Here is a 22,308-nt window from a genome sequence, read left to right as displayed (position 1 = left end):
GCAATAACCTAATGAAACCCTGGAAGCAGCAGATATTGCCTGGGAGGCTGAAAGTGAGAAGGGAACTCATGAGCTGGGTTCCACCTGGGATCTGTGAGAGCCTTGAGGTCATCATCAAAGATGTCTTGACTTGAAACCTTCAACATTCTTTGGGATGTGCTGTGCGCTGGAATAGTCAAGTACAGAGTGATTTATTGGCTTTTTATGCAGACAGAAGAGCTGCTCTGAAGGGAGACAAATTTGCCACTGAAATTTGCTATTGCTATTTTTCTTTGTGATGGAAATAAAAATAAAATGCTTGGTTTGTTTCATACCATGCTGTAGATTGAAATCTTCTCCATGGCCTAGGAGAGAGAGAGAGAGAGAGGGCTCATACCTACCACAGATACCTTATGTCAGCTATCATTACATTTTTCACGTAGTACCCAACACATGCACATTATGGATCTGTGATCAAGGCAAAGCTTCCACGGCCTCAAATTGATCAAAAAGCAGCAGAAATGCAGCAGTATGCCCGGGAAATCAACATCACCACTACCAGCGTTAGCCACTGCAAATTAAAAATCTGAGACTCTCACTATACTAAGCTGCTCATGTCTTTCTGTCTTCTCAAGTACTAATACTCCTAAATAAATAAAATACCAAAATGTAATTACAGAGTAGATTCTTGACTTTCTCTCGGCTGGAATATGCATCCATCTGCTTTGTTAAAATTGCCATTCAGGTACAATTTAAAATCAGCAGAGAAAGTCATTCCAGAACCTGCACCAGAAGGTCACAAACTCCCTTTGAAAGCACTGATACTTCCTTTTGTTCACTCTTATGTATCTGATTACAAATTACTAAATCCTACTGCTATTTGAGAACTTTTAGATTCTAATCAGTACTTTGATGAATGTACAGCACAATAATGCAGATGAGTGATGTCACTCTTTAAGCACACAGCAGCGTGCACAGACAAAAAAGTGGAGAAACCATTCAAAAGCTCTGGGACCTTTGTGATCTGGGAGCTTCCTTTGTAACCCATCCCAACTGTAAATTGTTGCCTAACAACTTGACATTGTTAAAGTGTCTAATTAAACCTTAAAAAAAACCCCAACCATGCAAATACAGAATGTTCATCTTAGATTGTGCCTTTACGTTGGTAAAATAGAATGAAAATCCGGGATAAGGAAATGTTACAGAAGTTGACTTGAATAAATAAGGAGGAAACATGAGTAAGTTCAACAATGTCAGCATTAAAGAGCTTTTCTTTAGGACCTAGGTAACTTCCTAATGCTTTGTGCTACAGCATAAGAAACTGATTATTAAATGAAATAAAGGTAAACATCACAGCCTTTTTTCATGTAATAAAAGAAAAAAATGTTGCCAGGTGTTAAAAGATAAGCAGAAAATTCTTATAAGATTCTTTTTGTAAAATGTAATGAAACCAAATGGTTGAAATGAAAACCATAAAAATAAACATAGTCTGTGTAATTTTTCTGCTTCTGGTGGCATGGTCCTGATCTGTTCTTTTAGTCTGTTTAAAACACTTATATTTGGTGTTTTCATTGGGTATGAAAATTCCATAGGACTATTCTTGGTTAAACCAGTGCTGGAGGATCTGAGGGCAGTGCTATGAATTTAGGAAAGGGAAGAAATGCGGAGGTCTGCTTCTGATACCCCTTCAACACCAGCTTGCAAGGGATGATGCCTGTCCTTTCTGATAGAGTCTTTATAATTCTTTGCCTGTGTGGTTATGCTTTATGATGTCAATGTTCTTTTAATGTGCATTATAAAGGAGGGACCTTGCCTTAGTTTAAAACTTGCACCATTAAATTAGGATAACTGGGGAATTTCCTGTAAAAAGGACTTTCCTGCCATCTCACACTGTGTCTGGGTGGTAGGTTGTTATGTGGTGCACTTCTTCAGAGGTGCTGCTACCTGAAAGCACCCACCTTTTAATAACCTTCTTCCTTTTCTCTGCCAGGGACTTCTGACACTCCCAGATGAAGTACAAGGAAAGGACTTCACACACCTGAAGTACAAGAAAAGGACCTTTTCCTACATTTTAGGTAATCAATGGTGTTTCTTGGTTGTAAATGGGATTAAGTGATCTGATGATTGAAATAGTGTAAAAATACTTAACCACTTGCAAGTCTGCCACCAGAAGTGAACACATATTTGATGGTTCGGGGTCTGATAGTTATTCATTCAGTGCTTATTTTCAGCTCAAGATTTATAAACCAGCTTCACTGCTCCACTCTTGGAAGTTAAGCCTATATTTCTTTATTTTCCTATTCCCTTCTTTATGAGTGTATTTGTACAATGGCAATTGCCTGTGCTGTTTTATCTGGGAAGCCCACTGTACAAACCTAAAGCTTTTCCCTCCTCAAAGTAGGTTTTTCTTGCAGTGTCATTTTGATTATGGCAGAGTCCTGTCTTTTCAACACTTAAGCATGTTGTGTCACCACATGATTAACATTTAAAGCTGCTTTAGCAGTGAAAGTCAATCTCACTTACATACTTTCCCCTCTTGTTGATCTTAATATGGGAAGTCACTATCCTCTAACTGGACAAATTTGTTTCAAAATGAGCTTGAAATGCACACGGGGTCATAGCAACTGTATCAGTTCATATCATTCCCCCTCCTTCCTCTTCTTCCATCATCTCTAATGCATCTGATGCACTTTAAAAGATCCTGGGAATAAGATAAGCTGAAAGAAGTCTCCAGTTCTTTCAAAAGGGATCAGGGAATCTGAAACATTGGAAGGGGTCACCTTGAATCTGTGTAAGTATGAGAAAGGCAGGCATGCCAGCCCAGATGGTTTCTTTATACTTTTTATGCTATAAAAAGGGGCATTACTGTTTCTTGCATGGAAGGGTTTTTATGATCAAGAGCAGAAGAAAAGGATTTAGAATTGTTAATATACTGCTTGAGTGCTTAGCCATTTATATTTACAGTAATTGCTTCTGGAAAAAAAAAGTCCTTCTTCTGCCAAGTGTAGGAAAAATAAAGGCTGATTGAGTTAAGTCTGGGAACCAGTTTGATTAGAAACTGAAACAAATCTCCTAGGACTCTAGAAACCCAGTTCATTTGTGGCATTCCTTCCATACTCTAATGGGCTCTGATGCTTGATACTGAATGATAAGAAATGCTTGTTTCTGAAAACAGCTGTTGTGGGTTTGGTAGTTTGGAACTGCTTTTGAGAGCTGAATGTAAACCATGTAAAATACGTGAAAATGCAGGCGAGTCAGATTGTTCCTCCAGATAGGACTGGAACCCATGGTCGTTGCTTCAGAAATGTTCACAGAAAAGTAGCAGAATTACACCTTTCACTTTTGGAAAGGGAAGCTTATTCCAGTGAGACCGTACAGGGTCTGTAATGTGTGCTCTGTGACTTACAGCAGGCACTGGGTGGTACCACAGATCAGCATTTTTGTGTTTTCTGCTTTCTGAACTCTACCCTGTGCCATTATGCTGGGATGGTGCTGGCATTGCTTCAGAATCTGATTAAAAGAAAAACATTTCTGTTCTACACTCGTGTTAACATTACTCAGGCCTCCAAATGCTTGAAAAATTATGGGTCTGCTTTCTAACTTTTCCATCACTCATTAAAACTTGTAAGGGATGCTTGGTTGTAAGTGCCTTGGAGAGTTTGGAGCCCTTCACCTTTAGCATGGTTTCAAGTGCAAACTTGAAAATTGGTTTCTTACAGCATTTTGTGGGGCACAAGTTGGGAGCTGAGAGCAACAAACTCCTTTGGTCATGAGATGAACTTCACTCCTGTTGTTTCCAGTCACCATAGTTAAGTTAGGTGTAAACTCCTCGGGTCATCCCTAATGTAACCCACAGGCTGAAAACTTCTGTGTGCCACAATCCCTGAACAAACTCTGTAGTTTTGTACATTTTTAAACAGAAAAATGATTTTTTTTCCCCTTTTATTCTTAATTGTAAAGATGGCATTTTAAAAAGTAAGTTCTGTAGTGACAAATGTATTTCACAGTTAGCTCTTCGAAAATGATGAAATGAACAATAATTATAATTTTATATAATGTATAATTATCTATTATTTACAGGATAAAGAGTGAATAGTGGAAGTAAAGATCATGTCATAACCTGCAGTGTGAAGTGCTAGAGAGGAGCACTTTTTTCAATGTGGCTGCATTTTTCATCATTCAAAAATTGTGGGAAAGTGTTTCTGAAATACAGCATGGGCAGACACTGATTTTCAAATTGGATTTCATGGAGAAAACAAGACAGCAGTGAATTAACACTGACTTAATTTTAAAAGTATTTTAACTCCTACTTTTTCGTATCAAATGATCATAATAGACTCTTGTTGAATGAAACTGTTATTAGACTATTTTTATGCCATTTTGGCCTATTTTATACCAGGACTGAACAATGTAAATTTAGTCCACACTTTGGAAAAAGGTTTTCACCCATTTTGATGTGCAATAGAATGGTATTTGTTAATTTTGCAACACTTGCAAAATGCAGTTTTTTTCAGAGAAAAACGTGTAAAGACTTGTGTGCATGAGGTGTGCAGTGGCAGATGAATACACAAATTTCATGCAAATAGAAAAAAAAAACAACCCACCCATGTGGTGTAAGCTGGAAGTGTAATGCACAGGCACTGTATGTGTAGTTGTGAAAAAAAAAAAAATCTTTTTCTAACCTGGCTTCCTTAGAACAAATTCATCCTGTTACACCAGGATGATACACTGAAATCTGTTCTATCTTCTGCCTTAGCAACACAAAACTTTTACAAAAAAAGAGGAAATTGGAAGCTTCTGGATTATAAACCTTTCCAAAATATTGGACATATGCATATATAATTTATTGACTGTATTCAGGAAGTAGATGGAATGAAAACTTGATGAATTAACATATTTAAATGAAGGTTATATGACATTTACCAAAGATTTTTGTGACACAAATCTGGGGAGCCGATGGGAGGGACGGAGGAGGATGTAGCTGATATTCCAATACATTCTTGCACATTTTCTGTGGTTTCTGTTTGGTTTGGTTGTGTGTTTGGTGGGATCTGCTGCATGGCTCCACAGCCACTTGGACTCTCTGCCTAGAGCATTCTTGGTTGCACTTGATGATTTTATGGCTTTTGGTTAAGACCTGCAGGATACCCCACCACTCTAAAGGAGCCCAAATAATTATTAGAGGGTTCTGTGGATGTGAGTTTAGTCTCAGGCTTAGGAAAAAGAAAGGACTCATTTCACCCGGGAGACTGAGGAGGAAGGAAGGAGGCTGGGAAAAGGAAGGACAAAGGAGCAATGCAAAGATAGGCGAGAGAAAGTGAGAGAAGGCATCAGGTCTAAAGGGGAGTATGAATGGAGGAAAAAAAATTGTAGTCAGGCATTGTTTTTCTTTGCTTTAAATGCTCCATAAGCAGAGCAGTCAGCAGGCAGACAATTATAGCACCAGGAACTTTAGATTACATTAGGATGCAGAACAAGCTTTGCTCTTCATGGTTTATGATATCCTCTGAACCCTCTGGAAGGATAAATGATATAACTTGATGTGACTCATACAGGAAAGCAGATAATCAGTGGTGTGCCATAACGCAAGTGAGAAAAAGACAAAATAGTCAAAGAGTGCTTACACTGTGTTACTTTTATCTTCTCATATTGTTTATCATATTGGTATTATCATGATTATTTGCTAATGTTATCATATCACCTAATGACAGAAATTCCAGGCTTGGAGCCAGGATCCTAGACAAAACATCCTAATGCTTATGGAAGTTTCTCCCTTTGCTGGTTATTAAATTGTTTCTGTGAATGAAAATAACGATAACAGCGAGGGGAAATGTACACCATGCCAGGACCAATTTCCTGCCACACCAGGAGTGTGGCACTCAACAGCCTCCTGCAGCTGGAGTGATGCTCTGGGATGGAGGGAGTCTGAGTGAGGACCTGAGGAGTGTGGCTGGAGTGACCTCTGGAATTGTGCTGCTGGCACTGAGATTACTGATGCCTCATTTAGTCCTCCAGGCTGCAACACCTTCCTGCACACTGAAAAATGAAAATGCAGGAAAATACGTCAGGCAGGGCTGGGAGGTGTTCAGGCTGAGGTTTCAGTATGGATTTTGTGTAGGGGTATCAGTTTCATGGTAAAGTTAAAACCTTCCCAGTCCATATTTGCATTTTACTGCCTTTTCTCTTCCTGTGTTTCTACTTCTTAAGTTATGCTGAAGGGTACAGAGCAGACATTTGATGAAAATAGAGTGCCCTGGTTTTTCCAAAAAAATGACTAATAATTAAAAATCCCCCCATCATCTGCAGTTTTATGGAGAACCTTGATTTATGTGTCCTATTTTTCTAAACCCCTTTTCTTAATCCTTTTGTAGGCAGACTTGACATTTCCCAGAATTAGCTAATGTTATACCAGTAAAAACGTCCCTTGAAAAAGGGAAATATGAGGAACTTTTCTACTGAGGGTTACATTCAATCATATTTTTTCCATTAGATCATGCTTCTGTGGAGTTCCTAGCCTCTCATTGGAAGATCCTTCTGGATCTTGAACTGCAGTGAGTGTCCCTTACATTCATTAGTAGCTTATTTTGGAAGCAAAGGGCTTCTGAGCTTTTCAGCTGTAATTCAACAACATTATTCTTAGGCAGGAAGGTGAAAATTTATTTACTGAAAGTAAAATATTTGTTCTGGCCAGAATGCCATTTTTGCCACTAGCACTGATGCCTTCTAGATGAAATTTTGGTAGTAGCCTAGTAAGCCTGTGATTACAAACACAGGTGAATTGAATAAAAATTCAGTCGGCTCTCATTCCTTTTGGTATAAATCCAGAGTATTTTACTGACATCTATTGCCATCTGACTAAAATTTGTTTCCAGGGGCTGCCAGTGTACACCACATTTGGTGTTATCAGCCCAGGTATATTTAGGTTTTCTCATCATCAGAGAAAGCTGGGAAAGTAACCAATCTACTTTACAAGTAACCAGGTGACATAAACTCATGTTAGGGTTGTGGCAATTATCTGGTCTGGTAATTATGACCAATGGCAGCAGAAACAACAATAATAATTAAAATAATGCAAAACTGACCTCCTGAAGGAAGTATTTCTGTCCCTTACATGCAGGCAGACTGAACCCAAGCGGTTAAACACCTGTCTAGCAATTCCACTCTGAAGTTTCACCTCCCTTTTTAAATGTCCCAGAATTTCCAGTTTGGATCTCCTAAATGGAGGCATTGGAAGTGGCAGTCAGAACTTGTTGTGGAGGCTCTGAGTGTGCTGCGCTGACAATGCCAAGCACTCCAATGCAGATGCTCTGAGCTCAGTGGTAGCTGCCTGGATTTAGCAGCTAAGCCTAAGGGTTCTGGTTTACACTTTTGGATCCGGCCTGGGCTTTTCCATGTCAGAAATTATTTAAACAGCTATTAGGCCTGCAACAAATTGCAGTGGAAAGATCAACAGAGCATGGAGAAGCTCTGTTTACAAGGTACCAGTGACCACTTGCATAACAAACCTGTCAATGTTTTACAAAGTGTGCAGACACGATACCACAGAAAGTCTCACTCAAAACAATTGGTTACTCATTGCTGCATGGTTTCAGTGATCTCCTCATCTTCCTGGATGTGCTGGACAGCAGGAAGGCCCTGCCCCTCTCTTTAGCACCTGATGATCCTTGGACAACTTTGCTGCCCTCTCTGTAAATGAATGTCAGCTTTCCTACAGAAGGACAGGGCTGCCTGCTGAAGTACAATGCCTGTTTTATTTGAATGTTCTCTGGGAAACAATTTAGAGAACATCTATATCAAACAATTCCTGTCCTACAGTGTTTGTACCTCGGAGAGTTAGGTCAAGGGTTTTGGATCAAAGCCTAGCTGAGGCTGCACACATCATGGGGCCCAGGGAGAGAACCATTGAATTTCTTGCTTAAAATTGGCTGTTAAACGCAAATGCATCATCCTTTGTGTCCAAGCTGAGTATTCTGTATTTTCTCCAGGCAGCAAACTGTTGAATAGATTCCACTTCATTTCAAGGTCTTTCCATCAGGCTCCTGATGAATTCATTAAGCTATATATTCATTACAGGTGATGAAAGGTATATAACCTTTCCGGAAAGGAAGTGGTCTGCTCCAGAAATAAATCTAGTTTTGGAAATTAAAGATGTGCTAGAATGAAATACCTGGATCCAACAGTGCTGAAACATGAGCAAAGCAATTGTAATGGCAGCTTTGGAAGGAGACTTCTCACAGAGAAGTGGATGAACCTTGTGAAGTGTCCTGATGGTCTGAAACTTCAGGCTTTGCTGGAGTGGGGAGAAAGTACATTTCTTCCTGGATTTTCTCTCAGTTGAGGCTTGATCATGGTATTGTTGTTAAATTTGTTGGCAGAGGGAATTGCCCATGGGTACACTTTCTGTAGCATTTGCATGCCAGTGGAAAATGTTTTATAGCCATGTCAGTGTTAGAGGATCTCTGTGGTCTTTCTTAATGATTGGACACAGCCCAGTCAAAAATATATTAGGATACAAATGTAATCTGTGTTTGTGGAAAACCAAACATCCCAGCTAAGACCTGAGCAGATCCTCCTCAGTGCTGACTGTGAGCAAGGTAGGAACCAGGTCAAGTAAAGAGCAATAAATATTGACATCATATGAAAGCTGTAGTGTTTTAAACCTGTAGTTGTTTTACATTGGAGTACCAATACATGATACAACCAACTTAAATGCTACCATCATTCTGTTTAAGTTGGGACTCTTCCTCCCCACTCTTTTCCAGTAATTCCATTTTGATCTTGTGGAAAAGGTTCTGCCCTGGATGAAGCTCTCAAAAGAACTGCAAGGCTACTGTGGACAAAGGGGCTACAGTCAGTTACTTACCAGACACAATCTACTTTTTTATGGTTTAATGCAGACTCAAAATAAGAGCCACATTTTTAAATTTTAGCATGACAAGTCATATGCACCAACAAATCATACTGCTGTCATCAGGGTCTTAAAAAAGCCATCTTTTTGGGAGAAAAAGTAGACTAATGCAGTTAAACAAAGCACATTACAGGAGAGGGAGAAGCAAATCTATGAAGGGAATTTAGTGTGCTACCTATTAGTACCTTTTAGGATCCTTTTTCTGTGCTTCACATATTAGATAGCAAGCTGGAAAAAAAGTGTAATCTTCCTTCAAGAATGTATTTCTTCCTTCAACATAAATATTAGTGTCTTAAAATGCAAGTTTGTCAGTGCATGAATGACAAACTTATTGTGCAGCAAGCAAATGCTTTGTGCTATTGAAAGAGTTTTCCTGAATAATGCAGAGACTAGAATGTTAAATCTTTTGAAGTTGCTCCTAAACATGTAATATTTAGCTTGAGAAGCAATAGTGAGGAAATGAACATGATAAGAGCTCATTCAGTAACAGCCCTAAATTGATTATTTCCTTCCTTATGTAAACTTATCAGTCAGCCCTTTGGGCTCACTTCCGAATACCAGCTCAGCACAAGAGTCTTATCACAAGGAAATGGAATGTAAAAGCCCTGACAATTTTGATAAGGCACGTACTTTGGTTATGATCCTATCTCTCCCCTCCTCCCTTTTAAATAATTCATCTGCACTAAAAGGGGAGATGCCCTCCGTGTAACTTTGGTATAAATAAAAGTTGATGTTGTTATAGTCAGAATTAACCCTGATTATTTGTCCTGCTGGTTTCTCAGAATATTCTCAGGCAGAGACTGGAAGATTTATTGAAAATTACAAGCAGCTTTGGAATGGAGTGGATAGATGATGTCTGAGTTTTTAGAGACTCTTATGAGTTTTGGACAAAACTTTTGAGATTTTGAGAATCTCAGTAGAGTGGATACCATAGGAAACTTAAGACTCTCAGTTTTTATTTGCCACTTATTTATTTGCCACCTTTATCCCACCCATGATGCTGTGGGTCTGACACCTACTTGTGATGGCAGGAGCCAGACTGAATAAAGATCCAACAGCTCCTGCTGCAAAAGCCAAACATGCAAACTTTAAAAAAACCCTGCTACACAAACAGCAAACCACACACTCAAACACACATAAGGCAAAAGAAAACTGACAAGCAAGCTCTACCCACCAGCCACCACAGACTAAAACTTCACGGTTTTACCAGCCAAAAGCACCAGCAGAACAGCCTCAAATACAAATTTAACTTCATTAATTTCTCCCAGTAAAGTAATAATTTAAAGGGGTGCATAACAAGTTTTGTGGTTCATCGCATACCAGGACAGCAAAGCCTGATAAAAGCACTCAAATGACAGAACTGGTTTTGTTTGAGATGTGATGACATGCTCCTTAAGCAAATGTTAAAGGCAGCAAATCCATGACCCAGTAAAATACACTCCAGACCATCAAAGTAGTTCTACAGCTTGATGAAATCCACTCGTCTCCAGCAAGAATGACCTAAAACTCTTCAGAGGGATAACAAAAAAAAACTGTGGAGGAATTCAGAAAGAATGTTTTTTAAGCAAACAGTGACATACCAAAGTTCAGGGTAACTTTTTCAGTGGAACCAAAAACTAAGTGAAACGTACCCGTTTTATTTTTTCCGCAGAAACTCAAATCTTGAGTAGTTTTATGCAAATTAGGGAAAAGCCATGACAGAGGCTGGACTGACCAATACTTTTGATTGGCTGCTTACCCAAACCTTCTCTTAGGAATACTTATCATCCAAACGACATCTCAACCAACAGGGGTCTTAACCCTGGCAGTGTTAAAGTGCATGGCAAAGATACCATTGATCTTCACAGGATTAGGATTTCTCCAGAATATTCATGATGCTTTGCACGAGGAAGCCCTTAGTTTCACAAGATATCCTAAGTGCTTTATATTGAAAAAAAAAAAAGTTGCAGTAATAAGTCTTTTTGGTGAAGCAGTGGCAAAAATAAGACTGGAAAAAATCATGGAGTAAATCCAGAATGTTCTTACAGGCACATGAGCACACAGAGGGAAGGAAGGCTTTTTGATGGAAGGTGTAGATTCAGAGTAGATTAATCAATGAACTTTCTTAACTCTGTGTTTTCTCTACCATACCAATACCACCACACATGCAACAGACTGTGCCTACTAGAGAGAAAATCTTGTTAACATTTCTGGAGAAAAAAATCAGTATTAGCAGGGATAAGGAAAAAACTACACATTTGCACAGTGAATGCTAGGTAGCAAAATAAAAAAGGGTGTAACTGCCTTGCCTGTCATTTACTTCTTTGGGTCTACAGTAGCAAAGTTCTCAGGGAAAGAAATTACAGTAGCAGATATTATCTTATTTTACTGCTGTACTTCCTATCTTAAATTAATAATGTGTAGGATTTTGATTATACTTGATATAATTAATCATGAGTCTGTTTTGTTATACAAGCCAGTAAGGAGCACTTTGCTGCTCCACGAAGCCTGGCTTGTTTTATGGAGTTTAAATTAGGGCTTCAAGATATTAGTGAGGTGGACAAATACCACTGCTGAAATTCTCAATCCAACCACCAAATACAATTTCTGCACAGCTGAGCCTCCTCAGGGTGGGTTCTGCCACCCTCACTCAATGGAGTACTATACTGTGAGAAGAGGTGCATGGAAAAATGTTGTGGTCTGCTTAGAGGTGGCAGAATTGGTTGTTTATTTAGGTCAAACAGACTCAAGTACTTGGAGACCTGGGGAGATTATGTAATGCACTGGCATGGTATGAAGGAGCTGTGTACAGGAGGAGAGGCACAGATGGAATAACTGCACACTCTCTGAGCAGGTATCTGATGACATTTCATGGTGACCTGGAAACAATTGTGTGGCCAGAGGCTTTCTAATAAAAATATCTGCAGAGTCCCAGTGAAAACAGGCCTCACACAGTTCTCAAACCAACCACATGAAACCAGACCAAAGCAGAAAATTAAAAAGGTCTTCATACATTGTGCTTAATAGCCACGAGGTTTAGGAAACACATGTTGATCACCTATTACCCAGACCAGTCTTCAGGCTTCTCTATTACTTTGTGAGAGTTTGGGCTGAATTCATGTCTCAGGTATTTTAAAAGTCAAAGCAGTACGTTTTATTGTCTTGAAACTTGCAGGAGCTATTTAGGGAGCTCAGCTAGTCTGCATGGGTTAAGCAGAAAGGTTGGTTTATTAACTAACGCTAAATATGTTTCCTTCTTTCCTAAAAGGGATTGTGGCCTATTTTGCCTGTGTGCTTTGCATGGCAGCACCAGGCTGTGGAAGCAAATCATTATCACATCCTGGCTCCCTCTTCTCAGTGCTGTTTAAAGCCCAGGGACTGGGAGGAAGGATGATTGTCAGATTAGGTGCGGGTCGTCCTGCTTTCCTGAGAACCAGCTGTTTGCAGGTACCCTGGAGGGGTTTAGCCCTTGGCTTTATTTCCATGGACATGTAATACGGGTGAGACAATTGAGATCTGAATCACTGCCTGTATAAATGGTAAAAATAACCTGCTGCAGACCAGACCTGTGTCCATCTCAGGTGGCATAACATGATCAGCCAAAAGATAGGATCTACAGTGGCATTAAACTGACTTCTGGCATAATAGGGTTTTTAAAAGTGTTTTTTTTTTCATGATCCCACGAGTGACATAACAAAGAACATTGCACACCAATCTGTAAAGCTGCCGTACTTAAAATGTATATTAAATTCTCCACTCTACAGTAGCTGTACCACGGAGCAAACTCCTTACCTCTTTTGGTGAGTTAATCTCGTGAATTAGCATTACAACGCAGCCTGAAGAAGTTCCCTCCCCTTCGATTTCCTTTTCTTTTGTAGTGGATCAGTCATTCACACGACGCTCATTGTTTCTGGAACCACTTCTTTGTTTTGCCAAACTTCGTTCCACCCCTGTGTCTAGTAGAGACCTGTTCCAAGATGTGCTCCACCGGCTGGGAACCGGCACAGGCAGCAGAAATGCTTTTCTTGCAAAACAGTCTGTGCAAGCATTTTATCTGCTCCCCGCCTTACAGAGGAAAGACTTTGTTGAAAACAAGTAGACCTGTATGAATTTCCCTTGGGAAATTCGCCTTAAAAAATCCACATTTGAGGAAATGGCCCATACATCTAAGTATGTAAAGAGATTTCTCAGAGATCTTCTGTCACAGATTGTGACTCTTCAATGCTACTCATTTGTGTAATGTATTCATGGGAATACATTAATAAAGGAGCACTGATTGTTCTGTTTGTAATGGTTCCAAAATACCCCGTCAGTTCTGTGAGGTGCATTTGGTTTAATTACCTCTGGTATGAGAGTTTCCATTCCTTCAGGTGCCGGATTCCCTGCTAGTGGTGGAAACTGCATCTTCCCAATCAGAACCAATAATCTTAATAACTGCAATCTACACTTGGTGCATTTATTTTGTGGGCTGTTGTTGACTCCTGAGACTTGCATATCCGAAGGTGACTTTGTCCTGATGTAAATACATTGATATTCCCAGGGTCTGCATTGCCCTGTGCAAATTTCAAGAGGAAAACAATAACAGGATGACAAGGAATATTGAAAATGTTTGTTATAAAGTTGGAAACAAGTCTCACCAAGCCTTAGATGATTTCTTTGTGGATGAAATGGAAGAAAATGTTTCAAAGGAACTGATGAGGCATCAGGTGTGATTCAGGCTCATAGAGGAATTTGTTCAGTGTGAAATCTTTTGCATTTGAATCAATTTTCATTGAAGGCAGAGACATGAAAGGGTCTAAGATAAGAATACTTATGTTTTTAAAAAGTGAGTAGCCCCTGTGTCATATCCTTATGCACCTGTCCTGGTGCCATGTAGATGGTTTCTGCACCACGTCTGATCTACACAAAATGAACATGCTTTTTAATTGTCTAAGGGCTTGCTGAGGAATTGGTTTGTTAGGGTTACTGCAAATAAAGGAAAAATCTCAGTAATCAGTTGCTTCTTTGTCTAAAAGAGGTCATTAAATTTGATGATAGAAGCTGTCAATGTATAAAAATATACAAGTGAATAGGATGTGAGAACAAATGCTGACAAGTGCAGTATACAGCCAGTGCTCTTGACAAGACACAGGGTTGGGCTGAACAAATGGCTCATAAAGCTCCTCTAGCAGGAGGACAGTAAAATCCTTCCTCTAAGGTGATTTAGCTTTTTAGTAAGCATTTATATGGAGACAGGGGTCTGTCCTGGTGGATGGGTTGCTTGCTTTTGCCAGGCACTGCAGACAGCACTGCAATATAACTTTAGTTTATTATGGCACTAAAACTATTAAACTGTGACTTTTTTTTTTTTTTTTTCTCCCACTTGAAGTGAGATTTGTCTCTAACCAAAAGGGGGACAGCCATTCTTTTCCCATGCTGGCTATTGTTTTTGGTGGGCAGCCATCTCATGCCGTTTGAAAAAGCAAAACCGCACTTTGTGCTAAATGGCTGCAAGAGAAAATATAGAGTTGACTTCAGAGGTTGATCAGTAACTCACAACTACAGTAGCTCCACTTAACATACAAGAAAGTTAAAACACCTACTCCATTCTCTGTCTTATGGATTAGCATTATCCAGATGATAAAAATTAGTGGTGTCCACTTCCCTTGGGGACAAGAGCCATGGTGGGCATAAGGAGAGCCCAGATCAGGAGCCCTCCCATGAGGATCAGGATCTGAATGATGCCTCAGGTAGCAGAGAGCTATGGTGGCTTGCTCCCAGGAGACAGCCACCTCTGTGGATGGGCGTGGGATATGTGGAAATCCCAGATCTCTTGGAGTCAAGTTTCATTCAGGTGGGTGTCCATGCTGGACTGGGATGGGGGGCTCTCTCAGCAAAAGGCCACCATCCCTCTGTCTGATGTCCTGGTCTGTTTGTGTCCAGTCCTGGTGTCACCACTGCTCATGGTAAAGGACTACTTCTGCCAGCTGTGTCCCCTACCCATCAAGGCTCCACCATGGCATGGGGCTCCTGAAAAAAGCCTGGCATGCCCACAGTTCACTCATTTATTCCAGTTTAGATGCTTATTCTGGAGAGATGCACAGAAACTCCCATTCCAGCTTGCAAAAGTGTTTTTCAAAGTCACTCTGAGGTCACAGAGTCCTCTGAATCACTGAGGTCACTTAGATATAACTTAAGTGTCTTTGAGAGTCCTTTGAAAATTGCTGCCAGTATTTTCTCTGACCGGGTCATTATCTGCTTACTGAGAAACAGGAGGTTTTGTAATACACATTTTCTGTCAAACTGAATGTTTGCAACATGTGAGTCCTCATTTGGGCTGGAAGCTCCTCTTTAAATTCATGAGATAGATTAGGAAAAAAAAATCTAATGACACTGACAAATCAATGCTTTCAAACTCAGGTTTCTGATAGTGTTTGAGCCTCACGGAAGCTTTAGATCAATTCTTTATTGATTTTATTCCACTGTTTTGTCAGATGGAGTATTTGGCTGAAATAATCTTTGTCTTCCCACAGCAATCTTTGTGTTGAGTAAGAAGGGATGTGCACTCTGTTATAAACAACCCCTGTTACGGGAGCTCTCACATACCTGCTGTGTTGAAAAGAAAAGAAAAACATATATATATAGGCAGCCATCGCAGGCAAGCACTAGTCCTCAGTCAAGGCCAGGGGCTGTGGATCTGGTCCAGGGTGACAGAAATCTGGTGCTGTGCAGAGCCTAACCCAGAGCAGGAGCCTGTCAGTGCTGCTCTCCACAGACATAACAGTGCCTCAGCAGAGCAGCCCCTCATTCCCTTGAAAGCCTCAGCAAAAACCTGAACATTTCCGTTTAGTCCAGGAGCACCAAGAACTTGCAGAGTAGAACACACATCTGTTCCATATGGATGCCAATCATGAGCTTTAAGCTGTCTCTGAGACTCTTTCTGGATCTGGTTTTTTCACCTTTTGCTCTATGACAAATCCCAGTAGATGCATATAAACAGATTGTTTTTATTATCCACAAATCCCACAACACTGAGTATGTTTTCCACTATATCTCTCTCACTCCAAGAGAGGAAAAAAATTATAAACACTGCCATCTATCCAAGTCAGAAACCACAGATTATGTCATGCCTGTTATTATTCAGGTTGACTGGTCTACCCTGGCATATTCCCACTTTAAACCCATACCTTAACTCCAGAGTGATGGTCCTGTTAAGATCCAACTTTTAAAACTTGAAGCCCTTGTGGTCCTTCTGAAGACACTGTTCTGGAGCTTTGAGTCATTTCTGCCTGACTGAACATCGTACAAAATGCTTAAAATTTTACTGGTCCACTGATTGTATTTAATGCCTGACAAAAGAAAAGAACAAAGTAAGAGCAGCAGCCAGCAGGTATATCAGGAAAACACAGCAGGCTTGCACAGAATGGCAGCTCTGCTTCTTAAGTGGATGAGACAGACAATTATTTACTGCATTTTGAGAGCACCTGGCACCCAGTCTCTTGGCCATCAGGACAACTCAAGGGAAAGGGGTGTTTATCACAGTGCCCTGTTAAGTGGATTTGGCTACAACAGAAATAAACAAAACAGCCTCTGGAAAAGTTTCAGGACTTTCAAACTGGTGAGAGCTCTGGTGTTGCAGACAGCTCGGGTCATTTATTAGGAGCCAAAGAGTCAGCACAAATGACAGTGTGCACTTTGGTGTTTGTTGGTTTCTTCCTTCTAATTTTGTTTCCTTGTAAAGAAGGGGATTTCATACAGCTGTGATAACCCCATCACTTCAAAATAATCTCCAATGTGCCACTCGAACAGATCCAACATCTCCTTCCAAGTTTTTTTCAAATTCTTTCCTTTGCTCTGGTTCTCATAAGGAGCCTCTCCTTTGCTGCTCTGCTTTTCTTATGTGACATGAAGGAGACAATTCTGATTTCCTGTGAGTGTGCTAAGCCATTTAAATTTTTACTAACCACTGCAATACGTGCTGCCTGCTTTTCAGCAGTGCTGTGTAGGTAGATGATCTAAGATGGATGGATTGCATGCTACAGATTCTGGGATGTAATCATCTTACAATCTTGCATCTTGCTCACAAATGTTGCAAGATTTGCTTGTTGGCTGTTTTCTGCCACCAAATGTTGAATTCCTAAACCACAGAATGGGCCTCCCCTTACTTCTAGCCAAATATCACTTCTTCATTTCAAATGAATAATGTAAAATCATTTCTGAGTTCAGCATGTTACCCAATTTTCCAGGCCCAGAAAGTTCAAGAAATGCAAGATGGAAATTCAAGACTTTGTTTTCAGGTCTGGAAGCTTTGGCTGATATGAATATCAGTACTATAAAAAAGAAAGAAATGCCAGCACTTTCACCTTATCGTGGCCTAATATGAGGCAAGAAGTAGTTTTCATTCTCAGCAATTCCTATTTTTTTTAATGTAAAATTTATTTGAATCTTCAGTTTTACATTTTGAGATAAAAAATTTGCTTCTATCTGGTTCAGTAGGTCAAGCACAATATAAAATTCCTTCAATTATGCCATGAGAATCTACCTGTTCAACTTGGTCCAGCTAGCTAGAATATGTTGTTCAGGGCTGGTTCAGTCAAGTTTGGAGCATCTCTTCCAACAGGTTAATAACTTTCAGCTTTCAGCAGTTTTGATAGCAGAGCAAAGCTGGCATGGGAGAGGTGAAAGGGAGAATCATGTAGGGGAAATCATACCTTGCCAGAACCCTGATGTGTGTTGTGGGGCCAGCAAGACAGTGCGTGGAGAGCATAAGGATGGAACTGCAAATGTGGGGAACTCCTGGGTTCCGGTCTGGATCCTGAAATCTACATTCAAGTGTTAAGACAGGTGTCACAAAATAAAATGATCTCTAAGCAGATTTAAGATGATCTCTAAGCAGATATTTAAAGCTTTCCATGTTTATTTACACACCAGAAAGAAGCAAAATCTCCAAAATCCTGAACTGAACTAGGAATTCCACCAAAAGAAGTTTTCATTGATGAGGTTGAGAAAGTATCGTGTGATGTTTCATTCTGATTTTGATTACTTTTGTGTTTCCTATTGTATGAATAATTAAATGAAAATAATTTTGAACAGGGAAAGAGAAAAAGAAATTCCTCTTCCCTGTATTTGTAGGTAAATAATAACTTAATTTCAAACTGAAATAGAACAGAAAAATATTTATTACTGCAACATGAATTTCTGTTAATGGTTTATATTACTGTTGATGAATAGGTGAGCAATTGTACTTTAGCCTCTCCTCTTGAGAGAGAATGGAATATGTTTACTAGAGTGAAATGTATTAAATACTCAGCCTTGTAAGGGCATTCTCTGTTATGCCTAAAGCCTCCACAGGCCAGGAAGGCTTCCTACCCCTTTCCCTATATTTATTTAAATCTTCTGATGAGTGGACTGCATTCTCATAAATCCATCTGTAATTTTAGTGGCCTAAACTTCTTTTTCTTCTTTCTTATTGAAATAAGATGATGAAGAAAAGAAATATGACTGTAAATGCATGGTGCACTAAAAATACAGCATACATACTTTACATACAAATACTTCAGAACTAGTTATCCCCACTATGAAACACTCGCTTCTACTTTGATAATTTGTGATTTCGCATGTTGGCAGCCAAAGCTTCCCACAGTTTTTCTAAATTGTAGGGTTTTTTGCATTAAATCATTGAAGATTAGAAAAGTGGGACACAATGACTTGAATGACATATTGAATTCTTGAATTGCAGCTAAGAAGACTGCTCCGAGTGGTTTTCTAAGGTGCTGCCTGCTTATACATTTAAGCAATTAAACTCTGGAAGATTCTGTGAGGGATCTGCTTCAGCAAAGTCCTTGGCCTTATGTTTGACTGTAGATAAGGGAACTTACTGCTTGTAATGCATGTAATAATACAGTTTACTCTTTCCTAGAAACATGTTAAAAACAGCTCCTGAGTCACTTTGAAGCAAAGGCAATTCCAAAACCCAGCAGTTTGTGGCAAACACATGGCATTGTTGCAGCAGAATCTTAGGGAAAAAAAAAATCCCAGTGGACCTCCTGGTGGTTCATCTGAAACTCTTTCTAACATTTCTTGTCGCCTTTTCCAACCCATGAAAAATTAAAACGTTGCATTAAAAAAACAAAAAACTTACAAAGCAAACAAAAGTTACAAAGTCAAATCCACCTTAAAGGGAAAAGAGAAACCAAACCAAAAATCCAAGCCTAGGTGAAAACGTTGCTTTTCTGTATCACACACTCATTATGGAGGTAGCTTTTACTTAACCTCTTGGTTCTCACATCACTCATGTTAATGGCCAAGTTTCTGATACCGGTGGCATTTATCAACTGATCATCTGTGACTCCATGAGTCACTGTCTCCAGGCTTGACATAAACCACTCAGACTCTGTGTTAGGGTCACCTGGACTTTGTCACTATTTAACAATTGAAAGGGAGCAGTATTTTCTTAAAGCACAGGCCAGACCCTCCAGTGATGTAAAGGAGAACAAGAGAAGCAAAGTCAACAGAGCACTGATGTTTTCCTAAGGCTCCAAGGCAGTTGAACAAATGCTGAAGCTCTGTTTTCCCTCTGCACTTTCTTTTCCTTGTTCATTTGTTCCTTTGCCCACTTGGGTTAAATCAAATGTACCCAGGTGCAGGCAGTACTTGTAAAAATAGCTGTTGGTTTATTGCATCCCAATACCAGGATGCACTGGTTGTGTAATGGATGAAAAATTTGGGGTTGTTCATCTTCTTCTACTCTGCCTCTAGTGTAATTCTAGAAATACTGACACAATTATTTGGTTTTCTGTTTTTAAAGAAAGAGTCTTCTGAATGCACAAGGTTAGCTTTGTGCTATTTTGCAGAGTGCAGAAAGGTAATGTAGGCATAGCACCTAGGAAGGAAGGGTTTTATTTACTCTGCTTTTAAATATAGGGTTGCATTTTGGCCATCAAATGTGATAACTCTGAGTAGAAGATCTGATTTCTCAGGAGGCAGAACATTCAGTTTAGTCCCATGGCTGGTTTTTACCCATGCCTGCATCTGTGCAGAAATTCTGTGGTAAGAGGGAGAAATGAAAAGGCACTATCTCTTTAAAGACACTTTACCTTGCAGTTCCTATGCAGTTTGAAATCTGTATCAAACCTGAGCCCTGCAGATGGCTGGTAAAGCTGTAGGGCCAGTTGCAGCATGGGGCCAAGGCCCTGAGTCAAAACCACTGAAAAACTGTGTTGAAATTAGTCCTGCTCTTGGCAGCTGTTGGAGAATCTATACTAATTAGTCCTGCTCTTGGCAGTTGGAGAACATATACTAATTTTTCCAGGTCAGCTTCAGCTTGTTCCTCATCCAAGCCCCAGGAAGTAAAAAATGCATATTAGATGAACTCCTTGAAAATTCCAGTTCCTGTATGCCTGACCTGATAAGTAAAAGATGTTGATGAAGTTCAGAAATGAGTAGTAGAGGAACTTTCAGCCAAGTCCCCAACATATATTTCTTTAGTACGTGATGTCTTTAAGATCAGGCTAGGTCAGGACAATCAGACCACTGACTCAATGCAGAGAATTTTTCATTGTCAAGAAACTTCTGCTGGGAATTTAGTGCTGCTGCAAGTGGGAAGTGCTGGTAAAGCCAAAGGACGTGCTTATCCACATGTCTCTGCTCCTCTCCTTCATCTGTGCCCCTAAAGAATGTGTCACAGGATCTATTTTTGGATCAATGGCAGAAGTCACCAAACAATCCTTTCAAATTATTCTGTTGACCAAATGAAGGCTTAGCTCCTCTGAAGACAACAAGGCCAATATAATGTGGAATGCTGTAATTAATTCCACGTGTTTTGAGGCATTAGGGTAGAGTGGAAGGATCAGAAGTGTACTAATAAATAAAGGCCATATCCTGGTATTGATCTGCATGTGGAACTCGCTGCTGGAATCAATAGGGAGTGCTAAAAAAAAAATCAATGGCAGGATATGACCCCGAGATAAGCTGGTTTCAAATCATTCTGTCTCTCCACTACAAGAAGACAGGTTACTCTGTGTTATCTAAGCCCTCAAACATCCTCAAGAAGTTTGAGAAGTAGGAAAAAGCCACATGGAAGGGAACTGCCAGGGAAAGACTTACGTGACAAAATACTTGTGTTTTATAAGGCTGCATTTAGCTCTTGTTTTGCAATATCAACCCTAAATGGGTGAAACATTTAGATGGTTTCTTGTAATTAGGAGTGGGAATACCTCGGGGAAGAGTGAGTAGTTACTTTTCCTCTACTGGATGCTAAAATGGCTGTTTTTTGCAGCTCATAAGTTATGTTTCCTGGCTCTATTTGCTTGTGTTAGATAAATGCTGTGTGGCACCTCCTGAAGCACCAGAGTGCAAACAGGGACCCTTCAGTCTCACCAACTTGACTTTTTTTCTTTCAGAAACCAAAGTGAAGGGGTGGACATATAGATGCTTGGATACTTGTCTAATACAGCATCAAGAGAGAGCTGAAGCTTACACGCAGCCATAGTTAACTGACTTTATGGTTCTCATTAACAGAATCAAGAAATAGCTTTAAGAAGGTGCACGGATACTCCTCTCAAGAATTGTTTTCTATAATGTGAGTATTCCAAATTTTTTTAAATTTATTTTTATTTTTTGGGAGAGAAGTACTCAAGCAAGTGTCTCTGGGAGCAAGAAAAACTTTTTTTTTTCTTGCTCAAAGTTTTTATGTGTTCTTACCCTGATGAACATTGAGGCAATTTGGTATGAGGAAGCTCCATGTCAGCTAAAAAGAATATGAAGAGAATGGTAGATTTGAACTTGGGGGAAAAAAAAAAAAAGAACTAAGGGCATTTACCCAAAGTGTTTCTCTCTTTAGAATAACTGTCTTTACTTGCCCTTGCTTGCCTTCTGTCTTTTTTTGTTTGTTTTTAAAATTGCATTCATGCATTTAATGCACGTGAAATGATTCCCTTTGCCAGACGTGGTGTAAACCTGCACTCAGAGCCTTATGAACTGCTGGTTCCTATCACTGGAAGATGCGACCCAGCCAAAATCCCCTCTAGATGGCTCCCATGCTTTCACTGCATCACCAATCTTTGCCCAGATCCTTGTCTGACTCGTTTCCCTATCTGGAGCTTTGTTCTCACTTAGAATTGCAAGTTGGAAAGCTCCTATTTCTTTTTATCCACGAAGGAGATCTATTTCAGTAATACAAGCTTTTGCATGCTGCCCCATTAGTGTCTCATCTTTAATCCATGCCTTGAGGGTCCAAAGTCAGAGAGGGTAGAATAATCGGGTCTCCATGGAGATCTTGGACTCAAACTGTGCCAAAATGTGTACCAATTAAAACTGCGCTCTCATAACTTTGCAAGCCAGCCCCTTGCAAGGAAAGTGGATGAAAAAAATGAAGGTTTTTTAATTTAGGTTTCAGAAAAAGAATGATTTCTCCTCCAAAATGATCTGACTTGTGTCATTCACAATTTAGTCAGAACCTGGAA

At 39.8% G+C, this 22,308-nt stretch overlaps 1 long non-coding RNA gene across 3 annotated transcripts in view; it reads left to right on the top strand.

Annotated features, from left to right (window-relative positions):
* Positions 1-22,308, top strand: part of LOC119700610 — a 71,909-nt gene that overhangs the window by 22,558 nt on the left and 27,043 nt on the right. For all 3 annotated transcript variants that reach the window (XR_005256828.1, XR_005256829.1, XR_005256827.1), the window contains exons 2-3: positions 1,970-2,054; positions 21,365-21,425. This is a non-coding gene — a long non-coding RNA (uncharacterized LOC119700610). The remainder of the gene's footprint in view (positions 1-1,969; positions 2,055-21,364; positions 21,426-22,308) is intronic.

This window comes from Motacilla alba, chromosome 4, assembly GCF_015832195.1.
Source record: "Motacilla alba alba isolate MOTALB_02 chromosome 4, Motacilla_alba_V1.0_pri, whole genome shotgun sequence".
In the NCBI taxonomy this organism is placed as follows: domain Eukaryota; kingdom Metazoa; phylum Chordata; class Aves; order Passeriformes; family Motacillidae; genus Motacilla; species Motacilla alba.
This window is presented reverse-complemented; position numbering and strand designations above follow the sequence as displayed.